Source organism: Rousettus aegyptiacus, unplaced genomic scaffold (genome assembly GCF_014176215.1).
Source record: "Rousettus aegyptiacus isolate mRouAeg1 unplaced genomic scaffold, mRouAeg1.p scaffold_m13_p_1, whole genome shotgun sequence".
Classification (NCBI taxonomy): Eukaryota; Metazoa; Chordata; class Mammalia; order Chiroptera; family Pteropodidae; genus Rousettus; species Rousettus aegyptiacus.
Genome location: NW_023416284.1, coordinates 31,626,980 through 31,639,917, shown reverse-complemented (window position 1 = coordinate 31,639,917; position 12,938 = coordinate 31,626,980).

The following is a 12,938-nucleotide window of genomic DNA, read 5'->3' as shown; positions in this document are numbered from 1 at the left end:
TTGCGTTGTATGGCACCCCACGCATGCCTGTGTTTTTCCATTATAACTCCTATCCCTTATGCACGAATTGCTTGTCTGTTTTCCCTGCTAATGGCAGACCCTAGAAAGCAGGGGCTTTTTCAAGTTCATTGCTGACCCTAGCATGTGGCATGTGGCCTATCACCCAGTAGATCTTCACTACATTTTCATCAAATAAATGAATGATACATATTATAGTAGTTTCCTCCTTTCCTCTGAAAGCTCTTAGTAAACTATAAAACTCAAATCCATTGAGATTGTCCGTAGCAGAACCACATATCTCAGGCAAGATTATGTCTGGCTATAATACACATGCAAGTTAAGCAAGTAGCTTAAACAAGCAAGATTTTTTTTTTTATGTAAAAATTTGAGATGGATAGGACTAGGAAGGTAGTTCACAATTTTTTAAAGAGAACTCAACTCATCTACCACTTCACATACTTACCCCTTTCTTACTGTTTACTCTCTCAGTAAATTTCAAATATACAATACAGTGTTTTTAACTATAGTCACAAGCTGTACATTATACACTCAGAACTCATTTATCTTATAGCTGAAAGTTTGTACGCTTTGAAGAGCCTCTCCCCGCTGTCTTCGCTGATCCCCTGGCAGCAACCAATTCCACTCTCTGTTTCTATGAGTCTGACCTTTTCGTTGTTGTCGTTCCACATATAAGTGACACTGTACAGTATTTGTCTTTCTCTGTCTGGCTTATTACACTTAGTACAATGCACTGAAGGTTCATCCATGTTGTTACAAATAGCAAGATTTCCTTCTTTCTTTTTTTTAAGGTTGAATATACATATATATAATCCATTCACCCATTGAGAGACACAAGTTGTTTATATATCTTGGCTATGGTGAATAATGTTGCAATGAACATGAAAGTACAGATATCTCTTTGACATACAGATTTTTGTACCCAAAGTATAATGTATAATGGTATGTCATAGAGTGGTTCTATTTTTCCATTTTTGAGAATGTGTATGCTGCTTTTCATAATGGCTGTATCAATTTACATTCCTAGCAATAGCGTACAAGTGTTCCCTTTTCTCCATATTCTCACCCACATTTGTTGTCTTGTTTTTTTTTAATAGACATCCTAATAGGTATGAGATAATATCTCATGGTGGTTTGGATTTGCATTTCTCTGATGATTAGTGATGTTGATGATCTTTTTAGGTACCCAATGGCCATTTATTTGTATTCTTTGGAAAATGTGTATTCAGATCTTTTGTCCATTTTTTAATTGGATTATTATTATTAATATTATTATTATCGTTGTTATTTTTTTGCTATTGAGTTATAAGAGTTCTTTATATATTTTGGATATTAACCCCTTATGCTAAATGGTTTGCAAATATTTTCCCCCATTACATAGGTTGCCTTTTCATATTGTCGATAGTTTCATTTGCTGTGCAGAAACTGTTTAGTTTGATGTGGTTCCATTTGTTTATTTTTTATTTTGTTGCCTATGGTTTTGGTGTCAGATTAGAAATGACAAATGTCAAGGGGCTTTTCTCTTATGTTGTATTGTTTTCAATCTTACCTTTAAGTGGTTAATACATTTTGAGTTGATTTTGGGGTATGGTGTAAGAAAAAAGTTTATTTCACTCTTTTTTTTTTTTTAAATTGAACAATGTTTTATTTTTTAAATATTTTATTTCCAATTATGGTTGACATATAATATTATATTAGTTTCAGATGTACAATGTAGTTATTAGACATTCATATATCTTACAAAAAGTGATCACCCTGATAGGTCTAATACCCATCTGACACCATACATAGTTATTACAATATTATTGACTGTATTCCCTAGGCTGTACCTTACACCCCCATGACTGTTTTTATAATTGGTAATTTGTACATCTTAATCCCTTCCCTTTTTTCACCCATTACTCCAGCCCCCCACCTGTCTAGCAGCCATTAAAATGTTCTCTGGATCTATGAGCCTGTTTCTATTTTGTTTGTTTGTTTATTTTGGTTTTTAGATTCTCATGTAAGCAAAATCATATGGTGTTTGTCTTTCTTGGTCTGACTCATTTCACTTAACATAATTCCCTCTATGGCAAGATTTCATCCTCTTTTATAGCTACTATTCCATTGTATACATGTACCACATCTTCTTTTCCCATTCATTTATTGATGGACACTTAGGTTGCTTCCACATTTTTGGCTATTGTAAATAATGCTGCAGTGAACATAGGGTGCACATGTCTTTTCAAATTAGTGATTTGAGTTTCTTCAGATAAATACCCAGAGTGGAATTGCTGGATCAGATGGTAGTTCTATTTTTAATTTTGGTGGGAAACTTCATACTGCTTTCCATAGTGGCTAAACCAATTTACGATCTCAAAAACGGTGCATGAGGGTTCCATTTTCACCACACCCTCACCTCAATATTTGTTTTTTGTTGATTTATTAATGATAGTCATTCTGACAGGTATGAGATAATATCTCATTATGGTTTTGATTTGCGTTTCCTTGACAATTAGTGATGTTGAGCATCTTTTTATATGTCTGTTGGCCATCCATATGTCCTCTTTGGAGAAATAGCTATTCAAGTCCTCTGCCTATTTTTTTTAATCAGATTGTTTTTGTGTTTGTGTGTTAAGTTATATGAGTTCATTATATAATTTGGATATTAACTGTTTATCGGTTGTATCATTTGTGAATATTGTCTCTCAGTAGATTGTCTTTTCATTTGTTAATGATTCCTTTGCTGTAACTCTTTAGTTTGATATAGTCTCATTTATTTATTTTTTCTTCTGTTTCCCTTGCTCGAGGAGATATATCCACAAAAAAATTACTAAGAGCAATGTCAAATTATTTACCGCCTATGTTTTCTTCTGGCAGTTTTATGGTTTCAGTTCTTACATTTAAGTTTTTAATTCAATTTGAATTTATTCTTGTATATGATGTAAGAAAGTGATCTAGTCTCATCCTTTTGTATGTGTCTGTCTTGTTATCCAATTCATTGCATATAATTGTTCATAGCAGTCTCGTGTTCTTTTGTATTTCTGTGGTATCAGTTGTAATGTCTCTTCTCTCATTTGTGATTTTATTTATGTGAGTCCTCTCTTTTTTTCTTGGTAAGTCTAGCTAAAGGTGTGTCAATTTTGTTTATCTTTTCAGAAAATCAACTCTTGGTTTCATTGATCTTGTCTTTACAGTCCCCTGTTTATTTATGTTCTGATAATTATTTACTTCTATTTTATAACTTTGATCTTAGTTTATTCTTTTTCTAGTTACTTGAGGTATAAAGTTAGATTGTATATTTGAGCTTTTTCTTTTTTTCCTTAATGTAGACATTTATCACTAAGAATTACTTACTGCAAATATGCAATATTAAGAGACGGACAGAAGATGGAGCAATAGAGCAGGTTTTAGCATCAATCTAGGCTGTCCACAGGTTAGTGATGAGGAAGGAGTAAGGCATTTGGTGGCACATCCAGACATTACCTTATGTTTGACCTATCAGCCTACCGTGTTAAGAACTGGGCGGGACAGGTTTAGCAGGTGGAAATCTGAGCTATTGTTGGACAGTATGTCACTGTCTTTAGCATTACACCAGTGTATTCCAATAAAACTTTTCACTGTGATGGAAATATTCTATACCTGTGATGTCCACAATTATAGCCATTAACCACATGTGGCTGTTGAGCACTTAGAATGAACCACTGCTCTCACTGGTCCTACATTCCTCTCATCAAAATGTGTTTAGAGCCAGATAAATAACTTTTATATTCTACTTTAATGGGTACCACAAAAACTATAGTGACTTGTGGTGTGAGAAGTAGAGCCCTGGCTGTGAATAAACCTAGTTATATCCTGGCTTTTCTGCTGGAAAAAGAGAAATTCTTAAAAAACCAGTTTAAGATTTTTAAGTTAAAAAAATTAAAAGGGGCAAGGAGTCAGGGAAGGGAGTAGTTTTTCCTCCTAAATGCAGATCCTGTTATATCTGTATCTCTGGTTATTTGGCTAGAAATAATTCCTAAAAGTGTGTAATTGCTGTGCTTGTAATTCAAGAGAGGATTATGAAAGCCAGGATTTATTGATCAGGCTTAAGCCCAAAGGGGTATGAAAAGAGGAGAGAATGGTACTTCACTGAAGCAGCACTGGACAGGGGCAAAATGTGGACAGAGGGAAAATAGCGAGCTGCTGGAGGATGGGGATGAAGTCCTCATCTCTCCCTGGTGTGGTACGGTGCAGAGCATCGCGTGCAGCAGGCCAGACTGAGCATTTGTTGACTGACTGAAGTGCTCGCACCTTTGCCGACGGCCTTTCCTCCATCCTCCAATTCATTCTTCGCTCTAAAGCCAGAGATAACTTTTCGAATGTAATTCTGAGCATCACACCCAAATCTTACACTCGGCTTACAATCTATCAATAATGTTAATAAAGATTATTATTATTAACCATGTGGTCTATGCTATAGCTTCCTGTGCCTCAAAACTCCCTCTTTTTTGCTCTACACTCCACCTACTGCGGTCGCTTCCTGGCAGTGCACCGTGCTCCTTCCCACTGCGCGGCCTTAGCACGCTGTCCCCACCTCTTGCTTTGTGCTCTCTTATGTTTACGTTCTTCCCATGAGCTCCAGAGAGCAGGGACGGGTCTGATTTTGCTCATCATATTATTGCCAACATAATGCCACCCAGATGCATAGTCAATACCTAATTATGGAAAGAACGACTAAATTATCTTTCTAGAGTGAAAGATCTTCATGCTATCAGATTTTACTTCTGGAAAAGTATGTAATCGTGATCTTTCATCGCTTCTCCCTTTTAATTTCTCAGGGCGGGGTTTGGTGGGGTGAAATCTTAAATCGTGACTAGGAAGGCTTTGGCAGTGGCAAAGGGCCAATGAGTAGGTGGGGGAGGTGTAAATGTTATTTTATGATACAATTGGGAGAGGGAGGAATTTCTCCTGTTTATCCTGACAAGCCTTCTGCTTTGACAATGAATATGCTCTTCCTTTGGGGCCACCCTGGGTTCCAGTAATTTTATCCTAATGAATGGAATCATTGATTTATGCAGAAGCCCAAAAAATGTTCCCATTATAAGACAGGCAATAGATATTCATGAGAAAGAAAAGGGCACAATTATATGAATAGAAGGAAGGCAATTTTATTGGTGCAGATAACATAGTAACGTTAACTCTAAACATAGCTTTTAATTTTCTATCCAATAGTCATCAGTCCAGTAATCATAACTACTTTCTTGTTATTTTTGCAAGTTTGGGGCCAAGTCCAAAGGTTATTTTGCCCTGTTTTAACGTTTCAAAGTTTTAAGACATAAGACATGCAAGGTAGATCTGTTTGTTACTGGCACTTCGGTGTCTGCATTGTATAAGAATCTGGGGCTCCGTTCTTGGATCCCCACAAAAGATCTGCTTGGAGGTCCCACGCTCGAAGAAGGAAGACAGTGGACGGAAAGCAGCAAACAGAAGCAATTTTATTAAGTAAAGCAGGCAAAGTAAGGTACACTTGGTAGAAAGTCCAGACCTGCAGCCCAATAAAAATCGAGTGTGCTGAGAAATTGGGTCTCTGAGTTTTCACGGGCCATAGAATTTCTTTGTTCTCCTTCTGTCCCTCCTACCCTGAATGGTGTGAATTCCCAGCTCTACTCTGGACTGCCTATTTCTGGCGGGGGCATGTGCAGTGTGTGCAGTCATACGCCTGCGCGGTGGGGTTTTTGAGAGTAGGTGCATGCTCAGTTAACTAATTTTGCCCATACCAGTCACTTGGCCCCTGGAGTAAGTTCATATAATGGTCTTCTGCAGTTAACTGACCAAGGGGGAGCAAGGGAGAGCACGAGGAAGTGAGGAGGCAACAGGCCCCACCAGGTACTTTATTTGGTATGTTCTGCTGAGCTGGTCTTGGCTTGTTAACCCTTTATTGTCCCTCTCCTTCTGGCTGATATTTACCTGTCTACCCTGTCAGTTCCTCCGGCTCCATTTTAAAGTGACTGCATTCATGTTGTTGCTTACAAGTTGGCCCTATGAATATTAATTATAACTTATTTACAAGCATAGACCACTAGCAACATCTTAAGTGCTTAACAATATTGGGGTGAGGAGAGATGGTGTTGGTGGTAGTTTTGAGGACTGGATTTTTCCCAACTCCTGAGATTTACTTTCTTATGAAAGGGGCTTTTGCTATTACTAGAATAATATCCCTGGCCTCTCTCTACCCCCTCACTTACTCCTCATCATACTTCCATGGTATAAATTTGGTATCAGGAAAGGAGTTTATGTCCTGAAACGTCTCATCTATCTAAAGAACTGGCAATGGACGGAGCAAATATATTCTCAATTGCTTTCAGCCGTGGGGTAAGTTGAGCAGTGAAGTCTCTGATTCTGTGGGAGTAGGCTATCACTGCCTGTAACAGGGCAGATAAATTAGCCAAATACTGGAGTTCACCATTAAATCGTCCACTTACCCACACCCATAAGCTAACTTTATCTTATACCAGTGATTTATAAAGATGATATCTTAAGCTACAGTCTTCCTTATTTTTTTAATATTATTTCTCAATTATTTCAGAACTTGGGCAATAAAAAAATAAAGTTATTAATTGGGCATGAGTTTGGGAACATGAGTTTTCTGGGAGTGAAGTCTATGGTTTACCAATTGTCCCACATGGACCTTGTAAGGAAGAGACTCGAAATTTGTTGCTTTATGGAATAGCCTAATGAAGGCGGGAGTAGGAGTGTCCTAAAAGATTGTTGTTTCCTATTCCTCATGGAGATTAGTCACAGACCTCTCTCTGGAGTCAACAGCCCACAAAGAACTTTGCTCTCAGTTGCCCTTGGGCGTATCCCATGCGTGAATCTCTAGTAGTGTAAGGCTCTAGTGATGGGACTGGATAGGTCTGCCTGACTCTTGGATTTAGTATTCAGAAATTCACTTGTCCATTGATATTAGGTGCATTTTCCAATACCAGGTTTTTTTTTTTTTTTTAATCTTTAGTGAAGGTAATTTTTGGTCTCTTATCTCTCTTACTACTTAGTTTTATTTTCTCAATTAATTTAGAACTTACTTAAGAAAAAGGGGAGATATTTTGGTCCCCTCTGAGCCTCAACAAAATATTAAAATTTTAAAATAAATTATAGAACACAAACATATTGGAAATATGTAAATTCAACTAAAATTACATTTTTTGAAGAGTAAAATATTTTTATAAGATAAGTTATGGAATGTAAAAAAGAAGGAAAAGTAAAATTATGATGTTTCTCAGTTCTTCTAAAAGCATAGCCTCTGTATTGATAGTATCAGCATTACCTGGAAACTTCTTAGAAATTCAAATTATTGGACTCTGCCTAGACCTGTTGAATCAGAAACTCTGTGAGTAGAGCCCAGTGGTTGTGTTTTAACTTCTCTAATAATTATGCACACTAAAGTTTGAGAAGCACCCATCTTTAGCATACACACAATACTGGATGAAAATATACCAACATGATCGTAGTCACTTTCTTTGAGATGTGGGGCTATTGTTGTGTCAGTGTGTGTACGTTTCAGTATAAGTTAATGTTAAAATAAATAATCACATTTTTCAGATGTTTTTGTGGATTTCTTGGCTTATGTTCTATCAATAAATCTCATAAAGTGCAGCATCAATTCTTGATGTCATTTGGTGAACCGCCAGTATTTAATTTATCAAAGCTAAGCAAGATTATGGATATTTGTAGTTAATGAGAGTAGATTAATTTTTCCATTTAAGAATTTTTATTTTGAAATAATTACATATTTACAGGGTATTGTAAAGATAGATCTAAATAAATCAATTTTCATATATTAACCATGTATCCCGAAAACTTGCTAATACTTCTTATCAGTTTCACAAGTTTGTTTTTGTTTTATTTTTATGATTCTTTGGGATTTTTTTTATAGAGAGTCTTTTCGTATACGAACGGCCTGTCATGTTTTACTGTTGCTTTGACTGATGTTCAAAAATAAAACTCCAGGATTTCCCCTAGTCAATAGTTGTCTCTTTATTCTTTGTCTCTTTCTGACTCATACCTCAGGAATGGGCTTGGCAATTATCAAATTGATTCTAATGTAGAGACAGATAAATATCCCTAGGAAAGTTAGTGAGAAGTGGAAAATTTCCCATTCTAGATTAACTGATTATCAACTAATTTCTTTCCACACCCCTAAAAAACTGAAGTAATCAGTGGAATCATTTATTTGTTTATAATCAAGGCATATTTTACTTATTTATTTTTATTAAATTTATCGGGGTGACATTGGCTAATAAAATTATATAGGTCTCAAGTGTATAATTCAGTAATACATTATGTGTGTATTGCATTGTATGTTCGCCACCCAAAGTTAAATCTCCTGTCACCATATTTTTGACACTTTTTTATCCTTATCTACCTTTCTCCCTCACCCCTTTCCCTTGTTTGTTGCTTTAAGTTTTATATCCCACATATGAGTGAAAACTTTTTCTGTGACTTATTTCCCTTAGCATGATTATCTCAAGATCCACCCATGTTCTTGCAAATGGCAGTATTTCATGTCTTCTTATGGCTGAGTAATATTCCATTGTATATATGTACCACATTTTCTTTATCCAGTCGTCTATCAAAGGACAATTTGTTTTTTTTCTATGTCTTGGCTACTGCGAATAATGCTACAGTGGACATCAGAGTGCATGTATCTTTATGGATAAATGTTTTCAAATTTTTGGGGTAGATACCAAGAAGAGTGTTTGCTGGGTCATATGGTAATTCTATTCTTAATTTGTTGCGGAAACTTCATATTGTTTTCCATAGTGGCTGCACTAATTCACATTCCCACCCTCACTGTATGAGGGTTCCTTTTTCCCCACAGCCTCTCCAACACTTATTATTACTTTTCTTGTTGATACTAGCCCTTCTAACAGATGTGAATTGGTACCTCATTGTGGTTTTGGTTTGCATTTCTCTAATAGCTAGTGAAGTTGAGCTTCTTTCTATAAATTTGTTGGCTGTTCATATATCTTCTTGAGAGAAGTGTCTTTTCAGGTCCTCTGCCCATTTTTTAATTGGCTTGTTTGGTTTTTGGTTGTTGAGTTGTATAAGTTCTTTGTACATTTTGAGTATTAGCTCCTTATCAGAAATGTTGTTTGTGAATATCTTCTCCCATTCAGTTGGTTGCCTCTTTGTTTTGTTGATGGTTTCTTTTGCTGTGCAGAAGCTTTTTAGTTTGATATAGTCCCTTTCATTTACTTTTTTCTTTTACTTCCCTTGCTATTGAGGTTAAATTCTTAAAATCCTCTCTAAATCGAAGATCCATGAGTTTAGTACCTATGCTTTCTTCCATGCAATTTATTGTTTCAGGTCTTATATTTGGGTTTCTGATGCATTTTGAGTTAATTTTTGTGTATGGGGACACATAGAGTTAATCCATTTGCTGGTTGATGGACTACTTGTAGCTTTTAGTTATTATGAATGACTGCTATGAACATTATTATATAAAGAGATTTATGGATATCTTTTTATTTCTCTTGGATTAGTATCTGGGAGTAGAATTGTTGGGTCATTGGGTAGAAGGTGCATGGCAGAGGGCATGGGGACACTGAGTGCTGGCACTCTTCTAAGGAGTTTTGCTGCAGAAGGGGATACAGATGGTGTGGGGGTCAGGTAGAGAACCCTCTCTCAGGAACAGTGACGGTGCCAAGGGGTTGACTCTGTAGCAGAGAAAAATGACACCTGGAGACAGGACCCCAGTGAGATGCTCGAGGCTGAGGGAGGAGGGGTCTGTGGGTACAGACACTTGGGGTCCACTTCAGGCTGCTGGCATTTTCTCTGGGAAGCAGGGAGTCAGGTCCTGGACTGGGAGGCGGGGTGAGGAGGAGGTGTATGGGACGTCCTGTTATCATATCCTTGCCAACATTTCCTGTTATTAGTTTTTGTTTGTTAGTATGTTTGTTTGTTTTTAGATATTTTAGTGGTTCTGCGGTGAAATCTCACTGTATATTACTTTGATATTCCCTGATACATAGTAATATTGAGCACACTTTAGTATTCATATGGCCATTCATTTATCTTCTTTTTTGAAGTGTCTTTTTAAATCTTTTGCCCCTTTTTAAACTGGGTTGTTTTTAAAATTATTATTGACTTGTAGATGTTATTTATATATTCGGGATAAAAAACCACTTGTCAGATGGATATTTTGCAAATTATTTTCTTTTGATCTAAGTCTTTCCCATTTATTTTTTAATGGTGTTTGATAAGAAGTTTTAAATTTCAATGAAGTCCAATTCATCAATTTTTTTTCTATAATTAAGTTTAGATGCAGATGACCATAGACTCTAAGTGACTATGGCTTAAACAAGATAGCAGTTTCTTTCTTTCTCTCTCTAATACATCAAGTCCCTTCCACAATCACCAGTAACTTAAATTTTTTCCATCATGTTGTGTTTTTATTCTTAATATGTGGGTTCCATCCTGTGGTTCAGGAAATTATCTAAGCAAAAGGAACAAAGGAGAGAGAAGGGAACACATCTCTCTTTGTGGATGGATACTTCCTTGGAGCATGACCACCATTTACACTAAACATTTAATTGGCTAAGATTTAGTCTCATCAGGTTACAGTGCTGCAAGGGGTGCTGAACAGCATGCTTTGTATTCCATTTGGCTATGTACTCACCTAAAAATCAAGGGTTCTCATAAGATAGAAGAAAAGGATACCAGATATTGTAGAAGAATTTGTAGTTTCTGCCATAGCTAGTTGATTTCTTTTCTGTGAATTTCTTCATTTTATTTGTTTCAAATATATTGGTATATTATCATTCTTTTCATCTTATTTTCTTTATAGTTCCCATTTTTGCAATTAAATTATACTCTGCAATCTTAATATTGCTTATTCTTACTTACTCTCTATGTCCTCCACACACATCTGATCAATATTGCCAAAGATTTGTTAATTGTATCTTTTTTGAAGAAATAACTTCTGGTTTAGTTTATTTTCTCCAGTTGAGTTTTAGAAATTGAGCAATATTATTAGTTTCTGGGAAATATTTATCAACATTAATATCTGTAAAAATATAATAAAGATGTAAATCTTACATTCCCAAATGACCAACAGAGAGAGAAACTGCTAATCTAGTAAATAAAGGAAGATTATTTTTAAGATTTAGGACACGGGCTCAGTAATTTTAAGAGGAGCCTTTCCAGGTGATGAACTAGTTAAGATTGAGCAGAACTGTGGAGTGATGGAAACAGTGAGGTAAGAGTGTTAAAGTTTTGATTAAAAAACTTGTTAGTCTTTATAAGTAAGCTATTTTAGTTGGATCATTGTCTTAATTTCAAAAGCAAGTATTTCCTGGAGTACATAGCTATGTTACTTATATCTGATCTCAGTACTGCTTAAAATAGGGATGGAAAAATACTTTTAATCCCTCTAACATTGGAGTCAAGGGGAAGGAATTATATTAATTTTAATTTTTGATAGTGTCTTGGTTAGTTTATCTATCTTTATCTATCATGAATATATATAATATTTAAATTGGCTCATGTAATTATTGGAAGGGCTGACAAGTTCAAAATCAGGCCAGGAGCCTAGAGATTCTGGTAAAATTTGATGTTTCAGTCTTGAGTTCAAAATCTACAGGAGAGGCCAGCAAACTGAAAACACAGGCAGGATTTTTATATTACACCTTCAGGCCAACTTGTTTCTTCTTTAGGAAACTTTAGTCTCCTTTAAGGCCTTCAACTGATTGAATAAGACCCACCCACATTGTGAAAAGTATTTTAGTTTTACTTCAAGTTTAATTTAAATGCTAATCACATCTAAAAAATACCTTCATGGCAATATCTAAATTGGTGTTTCACCAAACACCTTAGTGCCATAGCCTAGCCAAACTTACGCATAAAATCAACCACCACAGATAGGTACAGAATTGCTGCTAGACCCTGTTTTAGGCTATCCGTAAATAATATTAATTCAATGATAAATTCCTCTTTACAACAGGCCAGTATTCTTATTAAAGGTTTGTTTCTAATAAAATTTTACTTTTTAAATTATGTATTACTTACCAAAATTGATAAGTTTTAGTGTTTTGTCAACTATATTCTGATAAAAAAAGTTATGATAATCAATAAAGGAGAATTTTTAACCTATGGTCATAAGTATAACTTTGTAGAAGAAAATTGTAATAGGGTCTTCAATAAAATATTCTTTAGCCTAAATATTCATATTGATATATAATATTCTTGGGAAGCTTTATTCGGAAGTACTTACAAAAAACTGGAAATTATACGTTTTGCAGCTATTTTAATTTATATAAAATTCTATTAATGTAAGCATCTAAGGGAATATAGAGTTTCTCAAATCTTTGTAGAGGATACATGAGCAGAATACCAGGATTGAGTGCCAAAGTATAACACCAAGGGAGCCAGCACGGTACTGTTAAAGATGGTAAGGCAGGCCTTATTCAGGACCATTATGATAGGTATAGAGACCACTGCAATGGGATTTTACAGTGTAAGAGATTGTTGAACTCCAAATACAGCATGAGAAAGTAGGAAGATAGCCAAGGAGCAGGGTGGAAATCATTGAATGAGAATTACTAAGAAGAAACATGAGGAGTAAGGGGTTTCTGACTAACCAACCTAATAGGATTCTTTGCTAAAGACAAGTCAGTGTGATTAGATATCATGTAGGGGATGATGAAGTCACTGGTCAGACATTGAGGGTGACCAGATAGATATCAAGGGTGAGTGATTGTGGTTAAACTGACTTAGCAGGGTTCTTGCTAAAGCTCAGTTTTATAAGGAAGAGCACAGATTGGCCTAGGAGAAGGTTCAAGACCTAGACTAAAGTATGATCAAGCAAAGAATCTTAGTACCAAGAGGCAATATTTCTGTCAACAATTTTGGAGAACAAGCACTTTAACTTAACTATTAACTCATTTTAAAGAGCGTTATTG